Raw genomic sequence first — 15,559 nt, 5'->3', positions numbered from 1 at the left:
TTCTAGGAACGTCGTAAGCATAAATGGGTCCATGTCCGGCTCCAGTCTATCTTTGCTTCCTGAAGTTGAGGCCTCCGCAAAGCTCTTCTTAGCTTCCATGAAAGTTTCCCGAGCGCGCTCTAAGTCAAACTCTGCTTCTTTCGCCGGAGCTCCGCGAACCTAAGTACTATCTTTGGGTTGTTTGCCTTTGTCATCTCCTGTCGCGATTCCACTTTGGAGCACAATGTTCACATTTGGATCTTCCTTGCGCGGCTCAGACCTCATCATCTGCAAGTTCTGAGTTGGGGGAGGTGGTAGCTCCTTTGTCACGTATCCTAGCTATCATCGTAGGAAAATCTTCTTTCTCATGATCAAACAAGGTGCAATATAAACACGACGGTCACATCGGATTCATACAATTGCGGCCATAATGTCTTGGCCTTCCACAATTGTAGCATATCAACTGATCGCGACCTCTTCCAGGTCCTCCTCCACCTCGGCCTCGTCTGCGCCCCTGGAATCTAGTTCACACAACTCCTGCATTCTGGTCTAGGGGCCGCAATTTGGCCTGAACTCTATAGGTGGGAGTTCTATCCATCATCAACTCATAGCTCCTACAAGTGCACTCATCGTGTCCCACCGACCTACAAAAGTTACAGAACAATTGCTGCAAATTTTGTGTATACTTTTGTAACAAATGACAGTTGTCTGTAGCGTGTTTTCCACCTATTTGGAAAATCGTGCACCACAAGGCAGGTGTCATGCTAGGTCCTGCTTGTGCTTCCGACCTTAACGACATCGGTCCTCCTCTCACGAGGTAATTTTCAAACACCGAGTAGTGGTCCTTTTCATGACCCTAACCCTTGCATTTTACGCACCACACCTCTTTGCGCAATTCTGGTCGAACTATTCTATCCTGTTTTAGCCTCTGCATCTCCAAGTATAAATTTTTCAACTGCGCGTGGATCTGTTGAACTCCTAAGTTAGATCCTGCACTGAGTCTCATGAAGCCTCATCACAATCTCTAAGGCCTCTGCCTGAGTCGTTAACTTCTGTTGTGATAGCGCGCTCCTTAAATGTGGCGTTAGCGATGCTACAAACCATTCATGATGTTGTCCATCCGTCAGATTCATATTAGCTTCGCGAATCATACATTTCAACCTCTGATCCAACTCCCAAGGAGTCTCACCCGGTAGCATCATGATTTATTTGAATCCAATGATCGACTGTGCTTCAGACTTCGGCCTGCTAAATTCTCTGTTTAGCGCTGCTTGGATATCCACAATTCCCACATTTGGATTATCATTGGAGTGCTTAATATACCAGGTCAACGTGTAGTCCTACAGGGCGCTAACTAGTGTCGCTTTCTTTATATTGTCATCTGTAACTCCCTGCGCTTCCCATACGGCTCTTACCACGAACCAAAATTGGTCTGGATCCTCATTTCCCAATCCCTTGAACACAGGCAACTTTATCGTGCTTGCCATATTGACTCGTGGTGGTGGCAGAGGCGGTACGGGTGAAGATGGAGGTGAAGGCGGTGAAGCTGGTGGCAGTGTGGGTGGGGGTGGTATTCACGGAATTCTTTGCCTTATTATATGGATCACACTTCGTGGCAAGACCTTCGTGAGTTCTTCCTCGTCCCCTCGCGGAGGTGAAATCAAGGGGCTAGTTTCTGGTCCCTTATTTCCTTTGTTCCTGTAATTTTTTCCACTTCACGTAGCCCTGAACATCAAGGTGATTGCATAACCCTCTTTTCACATAATAACATTTTAATCCAAGTATTCAGGGACTTTACGTACTTACCTCGTGGTCCCTTGAGAAAGCGTTGCTCTGCCTCGCTATAGCTCACTGAAGTGTCAACCGTGAACTCAATAATGAATCCTCCTATAATTTGATTGAGCTAGTGATCAACGGTGTGCGTGATCTTATCCTTCGATGCTTCCAACCTTCGCATTAACTCTGGGGTCCACACAATAGGATTGTCGAGTTTCCACCTTCTTTGGCTATCTGCTAGCTTCACGATCCACTTGTACAACTCAGTAGGAAAAGGCGCGAAGAAGATTTCACGGATATCTGTGTACAGATAGCAGTCTAACCACTCTTCTTTTATCAGTCGCAGGTTCTTGTTCTCCTGCGCAGCGAACTCGTGAATCCTCCTATTCAACCAACCTTTAATTTCCTTCTTAGTTGGATTCCAATGATATGACATCAAACATCTCTATGCAGATTATGGTCGGCTTGAGGGGGCCTGACCCAGGTTTGGAGTTAATTAGCCAAACAAATCCCTACACTACTGGCCCTTTCGGCCCGCGGTGCGCGAACTGAAGCCTCATTCAAAGCAATATGAGGGGATGCTGGAACTAAGTTTCCACGCTGTGGAGATGTCTGAGGGGTCAATTTAATCCAACTGTGCCTACCTTCGCGCAGGTCGCTTCGTGCACTATCCTGACTTGCGAGACCTTCACGATCTGTTAGGATCACCTTTCGCACAACCCTAACCAGGCACTGAGATGATTTCGGGCAGCTAGGGCAACGATCTGCGCTATTTCCCCAAGTTACACCACGTATCTTACTTATCTTCTTACAATTGTTATTTAACTTTGCATAAACAAATACCTTATCTCACATTTACTTAATCAACACAATCAAATATGTTCGCGCACCATATAGACAACAAAAATGCAATTTATACCCAATATATTCGATACAAAAAAACATGAATTAAATACACATAATTGATGTAAAACTTCTCTTTATTAATGCTTCAACAGTTACAGACTCGACTCGCCCTGCGCACTTAGCTACGGACTACTAGGCCTCTGTGCACTTAGCTGCAGAGCCTTCTCCTACTCTACGACCCAAAGACTCAACTCTACACTTAAATCTTCCGCTATCCTTCTATTCCATCATCATTTCTTCTAATTCTATTATATCTCAACTACTTAGAGCCTCGCTCTATTTATACAATCCCATGGTCCGCGGACCATGGGTAGATATCTAAAACTGACATTACATTAAAAAATTGAGGATGGACAACCCTATGACTCATTTACAGCTTCACGTGATCTGAATTTAAACAGGAACACAACAAATTATAGAGATAACCATAAACATAGAGATGTAGCGGAAATAATACTTCATTTCATTAATGTAAAATACTGAAATATGCTTACAAACAGAAATGGAAATAAACTAGCTAGGGCGATGGTAGCTTATCTCTAAGAAGAGATGTGGCGGCCACATGCCTTTGAACTGTGTTACAATGAGGCTCTAAGGCCTATTTATTATTGAGAAACAATGGGAAAACCCTTAACATCCCAAAATCTAACCTTAGAAAATGAAATGCCAAATTGTGGACCCCGTTTTGGGTAAGTTGGTACATCAACTTCCCGGGGTCGTAACTTTGGCACCCGATCTTCGTTTGACGCGAACAATAGCTCGTTAGAAATATTTATCCGACAACTCTAACTTTGGGAAGAACAACATCGGTCCATGTATCCATGTTGCTCCCAGATTTCCCAAAAAACGTCGTTTAGGGCCTCAAAACGACTCCGGAAGTTCAGGACCCGAAAAACTGCTAAAAATAGTAAATTGTGCTACAATTACAGAAACTAGAAAGCTGAAAGAGACAGTTGTCGGGGTACAAGTGGGATAGGTGGGTGGCCACCAACATCCACCTGGATCATTCCTCCCCCCTTAGGAAGCAATGGTCCCCATTGCATTGAGTTCCTCCTTCTGTTGAACTTGGTCCCTGGTGAGCTGTTCTGCAATCTCGGATGTGTCTAGTAATGGTGGGAAACATGGTCGAGGGTAGTACACATTGAACACTTGGTGCAGGCGAAGGAATGAGGGAATGTTGTGCTCCAAAGAATTGTTTCCCACAGCCTTGGTAATGCTATAAGGACCATGTCGGAGTGGTCTGGGTTTCTGATGGGCTCTTATAAGGTGTTCTTTCTACATATGTAACCAAACTTTGTCACCCACCGAAAACTTGTGTGGTGGCCCTGTGGGTGAGGAGAAGTTGTTCCTATGTTCTTTCATGATCGTATCCCTCTATTGCTACTGCTGCATGGAGGAACCCTTCGCGTGGGTCATGGATGTGGCGACGATCTTCCCCTTACTTTGGGAGTGAACCAAACAGAAAATAAATTTCCTAGTCTGTGAGATGAGATTGTTACCTTTCTTAGCAGCGATCAAAGAGGTGGTGGTAGGTGGGGCTACCTTTGGTATCATGTATAATGAATTATCCAAAGAAATAATAATAGTGCGAGACCTTGACTCATACATAGCATGTCGCCTCCACAAGTATGGCTGGCCTAATAATACATCACAAGCATCTAGAGGTGTAACATCACACAATACCTCATCTGTGAAGGGCTTGATGCTGTAGGGAAGGCGGCATTGCTAGCAGACTGGGAGATATAGTCCTTGGTGAAGCCACCCGATACTGTACAGCTGCGGGTTTGGTGTAGTCGGTAGGCCCAACCGCTTCATGACCTCTGCTGAAATGAGGTTCTTTTGGCTCCCACTGTCAACAATGAATTACAACGGTGAACCCTTCACCCACATCTGTGAGTAGAAAAGACACTCCCCCTCCTCTAGATCTTCAAGCTCATTCTTTTGGATATTGGAGCTGGCAACAACGGCACAGGGCTCTGCATCAATGATCTGCTTCCCTTTGCCATTCCCCTTGTCAGGTTCTGACTCAGGGTCAGAACATGCATATGATTCTGAAGCCTTCAACTCGGCCACCAGCGACTGCTTGGTCCGACACTCACTTGTGCTGTGAGTGGGGCTCTTATGGAATTCACACCACTTTCCAGTGTCCTTCTTAGACTTCGTGGTGTTGTTATTTTCTTTCGACTTCGACAGGTTGTCTTAGGTCACCCCGCCTTGGCTTTGTCCTTTGGTCTTCAGATTCGCAGATCCAAAGTTTCGCTTCTTCTGTTTAAACTTCTGCTCGATTTTGACGGTGTATCGGTATGTTGTGCTGAGCAAGGAGACGTTCAGGAACTCCATCTCTTCCTAGATGTATCTATGTAGGCAGCCGCGGTATTTGAGTACCAAATGTAGCTTAGAGTCCTTGATACCCAACTGTGTGTGAAGGGTATGAAAATTGTTTGTGAACTCCGGCACATCTTGGTCCCTTTCCTGTCGCAGTGTGGTCCACTTGATGTATTTGTCCTCATAGCTCTTGATAGGGTAATACTGCTCCTTGATGGCATCCCGGAATGAATCCCAAGTGGGTGCGGCTAAAAATAGTGAGCTTGTACTTTCATCCTTCTACTGGCAGTAGGTTTCCCACCAATCCTTGACGTGGGGGGTTGCTTTGAGAAGAGCAAAAATAATCTTTTCTCGACTTGAAAAATCATGAACAGAAAAATAACCCTCTAGCAGATTTAACCATTTATCGAGGGCATCTGCGTCTATCTTACCCTTGAATATGGGGATTTCAAAATTAACTTGTACCTTAAATAGTGTGGCGTTTCCAAAGTAGCTATTGGAAGCCGATGCATTGCCCCTAGGTAGCCATTGAAGGATCTGGGCAAAACTATCCATCATCGCGTTCCTTTGTCACTCGAGGGCTTCTTCGAGCAAGATTTTGATAGGATCTCCTGCCCCCTTGCTTTTCTTTTCATCCGCCATGGGAGGCCTTCAGGATTTGCAAGGCTGGTCTTGCAAAGGTTTGACCAGTTCAAGCCCTAACTCCTTATATCCCAACCTCGTTGGGGACATGCAAATAAAAACAGAGAAAAAACAGATCGCTCTGATACCATTGATCTGGATTTAAATAGGAACGCAAAAAATTACAGAGATAACCATAAACAATGAGATGTATTGGAAATAATACTTCATTTATTAATGTAAAATACTGAAATATGCTTACAAACATAAATGGAAATAAACCAGCTAGGGCGATGGTAGCTTATCTCTGAGAAGAGATGTGTTGGCTACGTGCCTCTGAATTGTGTTACAATGAGGCTCGAAGGCCTATTTATTGTTGAGAAACAATGGAAAAACCCTTAACATCCCAAAACCTAACCCTAGAAGATGAAACACCAAATTGTGGGCCTCATTTTGGGTAAGTTGGTACATCAACTTCCCAGGGTCATAACGTTGGCACCCGATCTTTGTTTGACGCATACAATAGCTTGTTATAAAGATCTATCCAAGAACTCTAACTTTGGGAAGAGCAACATTGGCCCTTGGACCCATGTTGCTCCCAGATTTCACAAAAAACGTCATTTAGGGCCTCAAAACAGCTCCGGAAGTTCAGGACCCAAAAAACTGCTAAAAATAGTCAATTGTGCTACAATTACGGAAACTGAAAAGATGAAAGAGATAGTTGTGGGGGTCCAAGTGGGATAGGTGGGTGGCCACCAACATCCACTTGGATCATCGTGATCCGCGCCCACAAAATGCGGAGTCTTTACATCGGATTTACAACTTTTAACCAAAAACTGGGCTTTAAGCCCCAAAACTTTCCTTGGGGGATCCTGCGCCCAACAATTTGACCTAATGTTAAGGAAAAAATACTTTGGCCCTGATATTTTAAACTTCAACCATACAATCCCAAAATCAAGGAGGGGTCAATCCATAAATTTCTCTAATATTTGATAAATCCTCCTAGCCTATTGTAAAGGTCTAAAAATTGAATCTAACAGAGTCGAAAACTACCCTAAAGGATTCTGAAGGCTTAGCAAGCTCGACTAGTCTAACGAGGCCTCTCATAAACATAGCCTCCAACCATTATTATCCTAGAAGAAAGTCAAGAAGAAGGCTCATGGAAAAATTAATAACTTAACCCGCCTAAAGAGCTCTTTCTTAATCCCTTATGATCGTGAAAATTTTAGGGGCTAATATTCGCAGGTGGGCTAATTTTCCATTATTTTTCTAAAAAAAAGATTCGCCAATTTCCATTTTTTCTAAAAATGATTCGCCCAAATTTTACAATATAAATTATTTTACCTTAAAATCGCCAACATTATATACAGAATATATATAAAATATTTATAAATTTGAATAATTTTACAAATATATCAATAAACATTTAATAGTTTACATATTAGGGATTAGTGAGATTCACCAATGTCTTTAAACTTCGAGATAGTTTTCCATCCTTAGAATTTTCCCTGCTTATGATTGCAACTCACCACCCTAAACTTCTAGCACTTGCATACAAAGAAGCCAATATCTTGGGTTATCCCTGAAGAGACTAGGTCTCTTTAAATGGAGAAGGACCTCAAGTCCTCTCACTCCCACCAGGGTTATGGTCACAATTGTTCCATCCCATAATTGGCCTGACGAAGACCAACCACTCTAATAGAAAACAAGAAGAGCCTTAGGTCCAAATCATCACGCACCTTCCACTCACACAGTATACATCTCACAACCTTCACATGCAACCCACTTCAAAGGATTACCTCTACATAGAACATTCATTCATCAAGAAGTTACTAGTTATTAACTAAGCACAAAACTCATTTTGTCCATCACATCATTACAACATACATAGAAACCATCAATAATTTAGTTCATAATTACACTATAGACAACAATTAAGTATGAAATCATTCAACTTATTACTTTTACACATTTAGCAAACCATCACAATAATTTTCCAACTATATTTTGCCACATTCATAGTAGTCCAACATTATAAAAAACAACAATTCATTTCATAAATAGGGAATTTAGGCACACTTATGTGAATCACTTAAATAGACTAAAAATTGAAGAAGGTAGAGCCACTCTCCACCAAAATGTAGGCTAGCTATGCAGTAGGTTTCTTGTAGCTGGCCACCTTAAGGTAGATATGGTGCCTTAAGGGAAACTTCACTCAGGGTTCTACAAAGTTCACTTAAGGGTAGAGGATGTGAAGGCCGCTCTCCTTCACATTCAGGGTTCTACTCTTATCTCACTCCTCTCTCTTTTCTCTAAGCCTGTGTTATATGTCTGCTCTTGATTTTGCGCTCCCTAATCTCTTTTTTTAAATCAAAGACACCCTCCTCTTTCCTTCCATATTTGTTGCCTTTCTGCAATAGGTGAATGCAAATATTTATAATAATATAATAATATTTTTTACAAATTTACGTATTACTTTAATTAATTTTTTAATAAATATATTATAATTAATAATTAATTAACTAAATCAAAACATATATAAGAAATAGTAATTAAAACTAAAGAAACCTATTAAAAAATGCATATGCTCTATGTAAATGGTGAAATTCTTTAAACTAACTCATAATAAGATCAACCTTTTCCCAAATTCTATAAAGTGACTCTGAAAAAGATCAACATTTTCCCAAATTATTTAAACTCACTCTGAATAAGAATAAGATCAACCTTTTCCATCACATTTCAAAACCTTTAAGTGCACCTATAAAAATATCCTAAATATCGTGAAAGTCTTGAGATTTTTAAATTGGAAACATTATGTGTAATGACGTTGTTTACACAATTTTGTTATTAAATTGAATATTTGTTTATATGTGTAAATTAATAAATAATTGTGGAATCGTAAAAAATTAAAGGAAAATGAAAAATTAAAATATTATAAAAAAGCGATTGATTTTAATATTAAAAATATTTTTTTTTTTTTAATTTTTAATTAATATTAAAAATAAATAAATCTTATTAAAATAAAAATATTTTTTTATGAGTTTTATAGTGTAAGTGGGTAGTGGTCAATTAAAAAAATGTCATGAATGAAAAATTGTCTTATTTTTGTAACACTAAGAGGGCTGAAAATGAGAAACACTTTCTTTTAGATTGCCTATATTATATTCACATTCAATCTAATTTGGAAAATTATAATGATATTGAAATGTTTATGTTAATACTTTTCGAACATAGAAACAAAATGCTAAATAATTATGAGTAATCCCTTATCTTGTTAAAGTCCAATAAACCATATTTATCTTAGTGGACTTTAATCATCAACATCATCAATTAACTAAATTAAAATTCCAATAAAAAATGTTGATTAGATCTAAAAAGGCATATTCAAAAAGTTACCTATACTCCATATAATAGGGGAAAATTCTTCAATCTTACTTAAAAATAAGATCAACTTTTTCCCATTTAATTTAAGAACGAATTCCATTGAAAACCTTTAAGTACACTACAAAAATATCTTAAAAGTTCACTCTTTTTTTAATGGAATAAAAACAGTATTACCTTATGATTAAGAGATTTCATGAAAAGTTGAGGGGTTTAGATTGGCCGATCACGGGGGAAACTCGACCATATCAAAAAATATACCCATTTGAGAGTCAAAAGACAAGCTAACCAAATATTTAAAATACAAAATACATGTATTAATATTCAGGTCTTTGAGGCTAGAAATGATCATTGAGTTTTTTGAAGGTCTTTTCTTCCTTTTTTCTTGTGAACATCAATCCATCCCGAGAAGTTGTCAAGAGAAGATGACATGGAGACAATGGCTACATTTCCTTGAGGCATTTCCATTTCCAAAGGGTCTACAATGGTGACTGCTTCCTTATCACTATCTGAGTGATCTAATTCATGAGGACATTAAATATGTCTACTCGTGGACGAAGCTAGGATCATGGTTGTATCTCTTTGTTTTCCAATCAAGGGATCCAAATGAGAGTGGGTAGACGGTGGAGGAGGAGGGACCCCAAAGTCTGTGGGATGAGATAGATCTGTGTGGGGTTGAGCTGAGGCTGAAAGACTATATTTGGTTGCAATTATTTTTTGTTGTTGCATGTTGTCTTGCTCAAGAGCTAAGGAATTCTTGGATCCTTTTGGGTCTTGCCATCCTTGATTATTTTTTTTGGCATCATGGGGGTGAGAATGCCCTTAAGAAGAAGGGAAAGCATTCTAGAGATGACCTATTTGCTTACATGAGCTACAATGGAAAGTTTTGTTTTCGTAATCCACAAGTTACAAAAAGGTTATGCTATTCCAATTGATAAGGATCCTATCAGGCAACCCTTTGCCGGGATCTATTTTGACACAGATGCATGCAAAATTTGCAATACCCCTCCCAAGCCTATTTGTATCCATCTTAATAAAATGACCTAGAGAGTTTCCTACGGAAGCTAAGATATCTATATCTAACAAATGAATGGGAATATTAGGAAGTCTTACCCAAATTGGAGTGGTTAGATTTTTCATGGATAAAGGGTTGAATACAAGAAACCATGGCTGAAAGGAGAGCCTACAACGACCCCAAAACTAGGGTCCTTGATAAAAAAGTCTTTGATGATCCTCTCGTTTTTGAAATAAACAATAAATAAGCCCTTTGAATATAAATACATATATAGATTTGAGGACCAGGTTTGATGCACCCATTCTTGGAGTGAAAATGCTAATGGCCAAAGCCCATTAAATTGACAAAATATGGCATTTTGCTCATAGGCCATGCTGAAAGATCGGATTGGGGGCTTCTGCCTTTAGACCTAGAATATCTTCTGCTTGTTATACAATGAAGGCTAGCCGTAAGATATCTTTTGGAACTGGTTGTGAGGGTGCTAGCTTTAGAGCATCCTTAAAGGATCATGGATGAGAGGAAGAGAGCGCACCTCAACCTTTGGCTCCTTCGTTCAATCTTGAGACTAGGAGGATTAAGGCATCCATGTCTATACAAAAGACCCTTTCTGAAGTTGCCTACCCCCATGTAGAAGTCGCATTGAGATAAAATGTATTCTTATTCGATCTTGAACTTTCACTGCAAGTGTAGAGACAAAGTTGGTGGCTTTAACTTGTAGACAAAGGGTACCCCCTAAGAGTGATACGGTGAATACTAAAAAGCACGATTGGTCTGAAGCGATGCCATCACCTTAGAGGAGAGAAGAACCTTGTTGCAAAAGGAATTCCCCACGATTTAACATATTTGCAACGATGACACCGAAATGCGAGAGCTTTAGATGAGGGAAGAATCCTAAAACTGGAAATCCCCAGAGACAAGGCAAAGACTGAAGGCTTTAAATTTTCCATCACAGTCATGAGATAATAGAGTCTTAAAAATTCACTTTGATATAATCTCAATTTGAAATAAATTTCATCATCTATAGGATAGTTTTAGCTTTCTAGAAGTAAAAAAATTATATTACATTTAATATAGATATATATTTTAAGTTCAATTATATTAAAAATTATTTTATTGTTGAATGATTACTATTCAAATGGTTGGGTATGTGTTATATTCTTTTCATGACTAGCCTTAGGCGTTGTTACGTTGCGCCAGACACAACTGGGGGGTCGCGAGTGGTAGGGAGGGACTCCCCCTTGTTGGGGGGGTTGTAGGGAGGTGGTAGCCTCTATATAGGGTTTGGAGCAATGCCATGAGATTTTTTTTTACAGACCCAATAATAGTTGGGTGGACCCAAGAATGGGGGAAAACCCAAAGATGGTTGGCAAACCTACACATGGTTTTGTGCATGGATTTTGCACATGGTTTTGTGCATGATGGATTTTGTCCATGGTATTTTGTAGATCCGGCCAAGGGAACTACACTTATGTTATAATCTAGGGTTAATGGATTGGGGTTTATGAATGTTTTAGCATGTATATAATGTATTATAACATTAAAAACAATATAATGAAAAATCAATATGGTTTTCCCAGTTTAGATTCTAAGAAAAAATTTCTATGTAAATTTTATATTCTCGTTATTATATATTTATTATTTTAAAAATCTGTTTGCAAGTAATTTTTGTACACGATTAAAACCTACATAAATTTATAAAAACATTATTTTATATATATTAAAAAAAAACTACACAGTTGCATTTAAAAAATAAAGACAAATATACGTAAATTTTATTAAGTTTGACAATAATATTTTTGTGTTTGATGTCTTTTATCATTTAAGTTTAAAAATACTTTGTTGGAGAGTCCAACACAAACGTATATTCTATTAACTTTTAAAAGAATGCTGTGCGTTGGATTTTTTTACAATTTAATATAAGGTTTAGGTTGTATATAAAATATAATTTTATTTGATAATATTGTTTAGGTTTGATCTAGTTTTTGGTAGATGTGAAGTCAAGATTGATTTAGATTTAGGTTGTTTTAATTTTTTTGGATTTAGGTTGTTTTAATTAATTTTTTTTAAATAGGTTACATTTTATATGAATACCATGAGTTAATATTATTGGCTATTTTTATTTTTATTTTATTTTATTTTGGATTGAGTTTAAATGTATACATTGCATTACAATAATTTTTTGTATTTAATGTATTTTTTAAATTTAATTTAATTTTCATTTTTATGTAATTTTAGTCAAAATGTTAAACGTTGCATTACAACATCTCTACCACACTGGGTGGAGAGTCCCACACAATTATTTTTTCCATTTTTATTCACATGCAAATTAAAGTATGACATATATATGTGTGTGTGTGTGCGTGTGTATATGTGTGTGATTGCGAAAATCTTCTCACATTCTTATTAAATTATCCTTTTCATTTTTATTTAAAATTTTATTTTTTTCTCTTATATTTTATTAATATTAATATTAATATTAATATTGGATGCTTCTGTGATTCATGATTTAAGCAAAGATCTTCCAGAGAAAACACATAGAAATCATAGGGCTGACGCGTTTCAGGGCAAGGTCGAAGAGCGAGATCAACAGATCACCAATTTATATCAAAGATGTAATTGCAACTTTTTAACGATCAAAACTAAAAATAATATAAAATAAAATGAAACGTTAAGAGATCAAATCAAATAATTAAAATAAACAATTTATTTACCAAACAATTATTTAATTAATTAATTATAAATTTATTTATTTTATTTATTTATCTAAAAATCTTTATATAACTTTGATATTAATTAATACTTCAACATAACTTTTATTATATTACAAAAGAATCAAATATTTATATCTCTATATATTAAGACCAAAAAATATATTAATATTAATAACTAACGATTGATTAATATATATACCTCAATATATCATTAAAAAACATGTTAGTAATATTAATAAAATCAATAGTTTCAATAACAAAATTCAAATTATGAACTATATTAAAATCAAATCAAAGAAAAGAAATCACCGAAAAACATACATAAACAGACCGAAGAAGGAAACAAAGGAGAGGGGAAAACCCAAGGGGCTTAGGAAAAAAGGGAAGGGACCCACGAACTACTTAACTTCCATCCATCGTCCCTATTAAGAGTACTAATTCTCTTCTCAATTTCGATGGCTTCTCTTAATTTATGGTGATGGAAATGATCAACTCTAGTGAGGACCTTAGAATCCTCTAAACAAATATGGTGTTTCGACAATTCAATGTGTTCCGCTAAAGCAGAGGATCAATTCTTTCAGTGTCTAAGGTCTGTTGTGTGCTCTTGCATTCGTTGAGAAATGGAACGACTAGTCTCTCCAATGTAGGGGGTTCCACAAGAACATGAAATCAAATAAACAGTCTTCATGTTTTTAGGATCCATAGGGTCTTTGAGGGATCTTAAAGAGCCACAAATGATTTTGAAAGGTCTAAAGGTGGATACTACTTTTTGTTTTCTCATAATCCTAGCAATCTTATCAGTAGTCCCTTGGGTAAAAGGAAGCTGGATACTAGGGGCCACCTCAACAAACTCTTTCTTAGCATTAGGTCCCTGGCTAGATTTTAAAAAGGCACAGATACCTTGAGACTTTTTTTAAGTATTTTTCTTAAAAACATTCATTAGATGGGTTTTCTCATCAATCAGATGGTCTTCATAAAAAACCATTAAAGCCCTAGTAGCTAGAGTGTTGAGAACACCAAGTTTCTGGGCCGGAAAGTGATGAAATTTTGCATGAAGATACTGTTTCGTGTGGGTTTTCTTTCGAAAAACCTAATGAGAGAAAAAGCCATAAAAAATATAAAAAATTAAAATATAAAAAAATAAATTAAAATATAAAAAAAGTTAAATTTCATTTTATTAGGCATTATCATATTATTATATTCAAATTTGAACCTAAATAAGTATATTTCTAGAGACTTGAAGTCATATAGTTATAGTTATGTAAACAAATAATTCAACAAACCACCTAAGCTAAAATCCTTTAACTAAATAATAAATCTAAATAATAATAATAATGGTTCATTTTTACTGAGATTAAGATTAAATTGTTCACATTTACTAAGAATAAATTAAATTAATTTTGGGAGCTTCTGAAGATGGAAACCCCAATTCCCTCAGTTGGCACCCTCTTTATAGGAGATTTTCAGCTTAAGGACTCTTCCTTTATCCAAAACCCCTTCATTTTGGTGTTATTGCTACAGATATGGTACACTAAGTTGAGGACATCAATCCTTATCTCTCGAGCTTTTCGGTCTTTGAGAGGCCAATATCAGGAGGCACCTTTTATATGCAGGTCAAAGACAACGATTTGATCTCTTCACTTGAAGCCATAATCCAAGATTGGATAGGAATCCCCTCCATCTTAGTGTAGCTCTTACACGAAGGTAGGCAGCTTCAGGAAAGGAACTTGCTCACAGATTACAACATAGAAAAGGATGCTTTAATCTTCCTATTTTTCAATACTAAACAATGGAGCCAAAGGTAGGGATGGGCCCTCTGCATCCCAAACTCGATCCTTCAAGGATGCCCTAAAGTTAGGGCTCTCACAACCCAACCATAAATATCTTTCAAGGCCAATATTCGTCATGGAATAGGCAAATTATTTTCCATCTATTGAGGTGACTCATCCCCAATCCATCATTTCTTGCATAGGATATGAGTAGCATGCCATTATCTGTCATTTTAATGGGTTTTGGCCATCAACATTTGATATTCAAGAATGGATGAATCAAACCTGGTCCCCAAATATGAAACCAATTTTGTGTTCGAAGGGTTTATTTATGGTATATTTAAAAAACTAGAGGATCATTGAAAGGTTTTTTATCAAGGACCTTGGTTTTGGGGTTGTGTTGGGCTCTCCTTTTAGCCATGGTTTCCTTAATTTAACCCTCTTCCATGACATCTATGGCCACTCCTATTTGGATAAGATTCCCTAATATGCTCATTCTTTTAATAAACCTAGATATCTTAGTTGGGGTGGGTAACACACTCAACTATTTTATTAATATAGACACAGATAGACTTGAGAGGAGTATTATAATCTTTGCCCAAATATGTATTGAAATATATCTTAACAAAGGGTTGTTGGACCAAATCCTCATCAATTGGCATGACAGGGCTTATTCGCAATCGACGGACTACGAAAACACTACTTTCCACTGCATGATCTGTCAACAACCAGGTCATTTTAAAAATGCTTTCCCTTCTTCTCAAGCCCCCCCCCCCCATCCAGATTCTAAGAAAAAGTGCAAGTCCTACGAGACCCAAAAGGATATATAAATTCTTCAGTTTTCAAGCAAGGCAACGAGCATCAACAAAAATCTTCTACAACCAAATCAAGTCCTTCAGCCTTATCTCATCCACACATATCGCCATCTCATCCCTCAAACGCTAGAGTCCAACCCTTGAATGGATATGAAGGGGATACAACCATGAACTTGACCTCATCAATGAGAAAGCACAAAAAGTTTCATGAATCAGATCGAGTCAAATATGGATAAGGAAGTAGTCAATATTATACACCCT

Source organism: Pinus tabuliformis, chromosome X (assembly GCF_031772625.1).
Source record: "Pinus tabuliformis cultivar Carrire ecotype Pingquan chromosome X, CPIR1, whole genome shotgun sequence".
Taxonomy (NCBI): domain Eukaryota; kingdom Viridiplantae; phylum Streptophyta; class Pinopsida; order Pinales; family Pinaceae; genus Pinus; species Pinus tabuliformis.
This window is presented reverse-complemented; position numbering follows the sequence as displayed.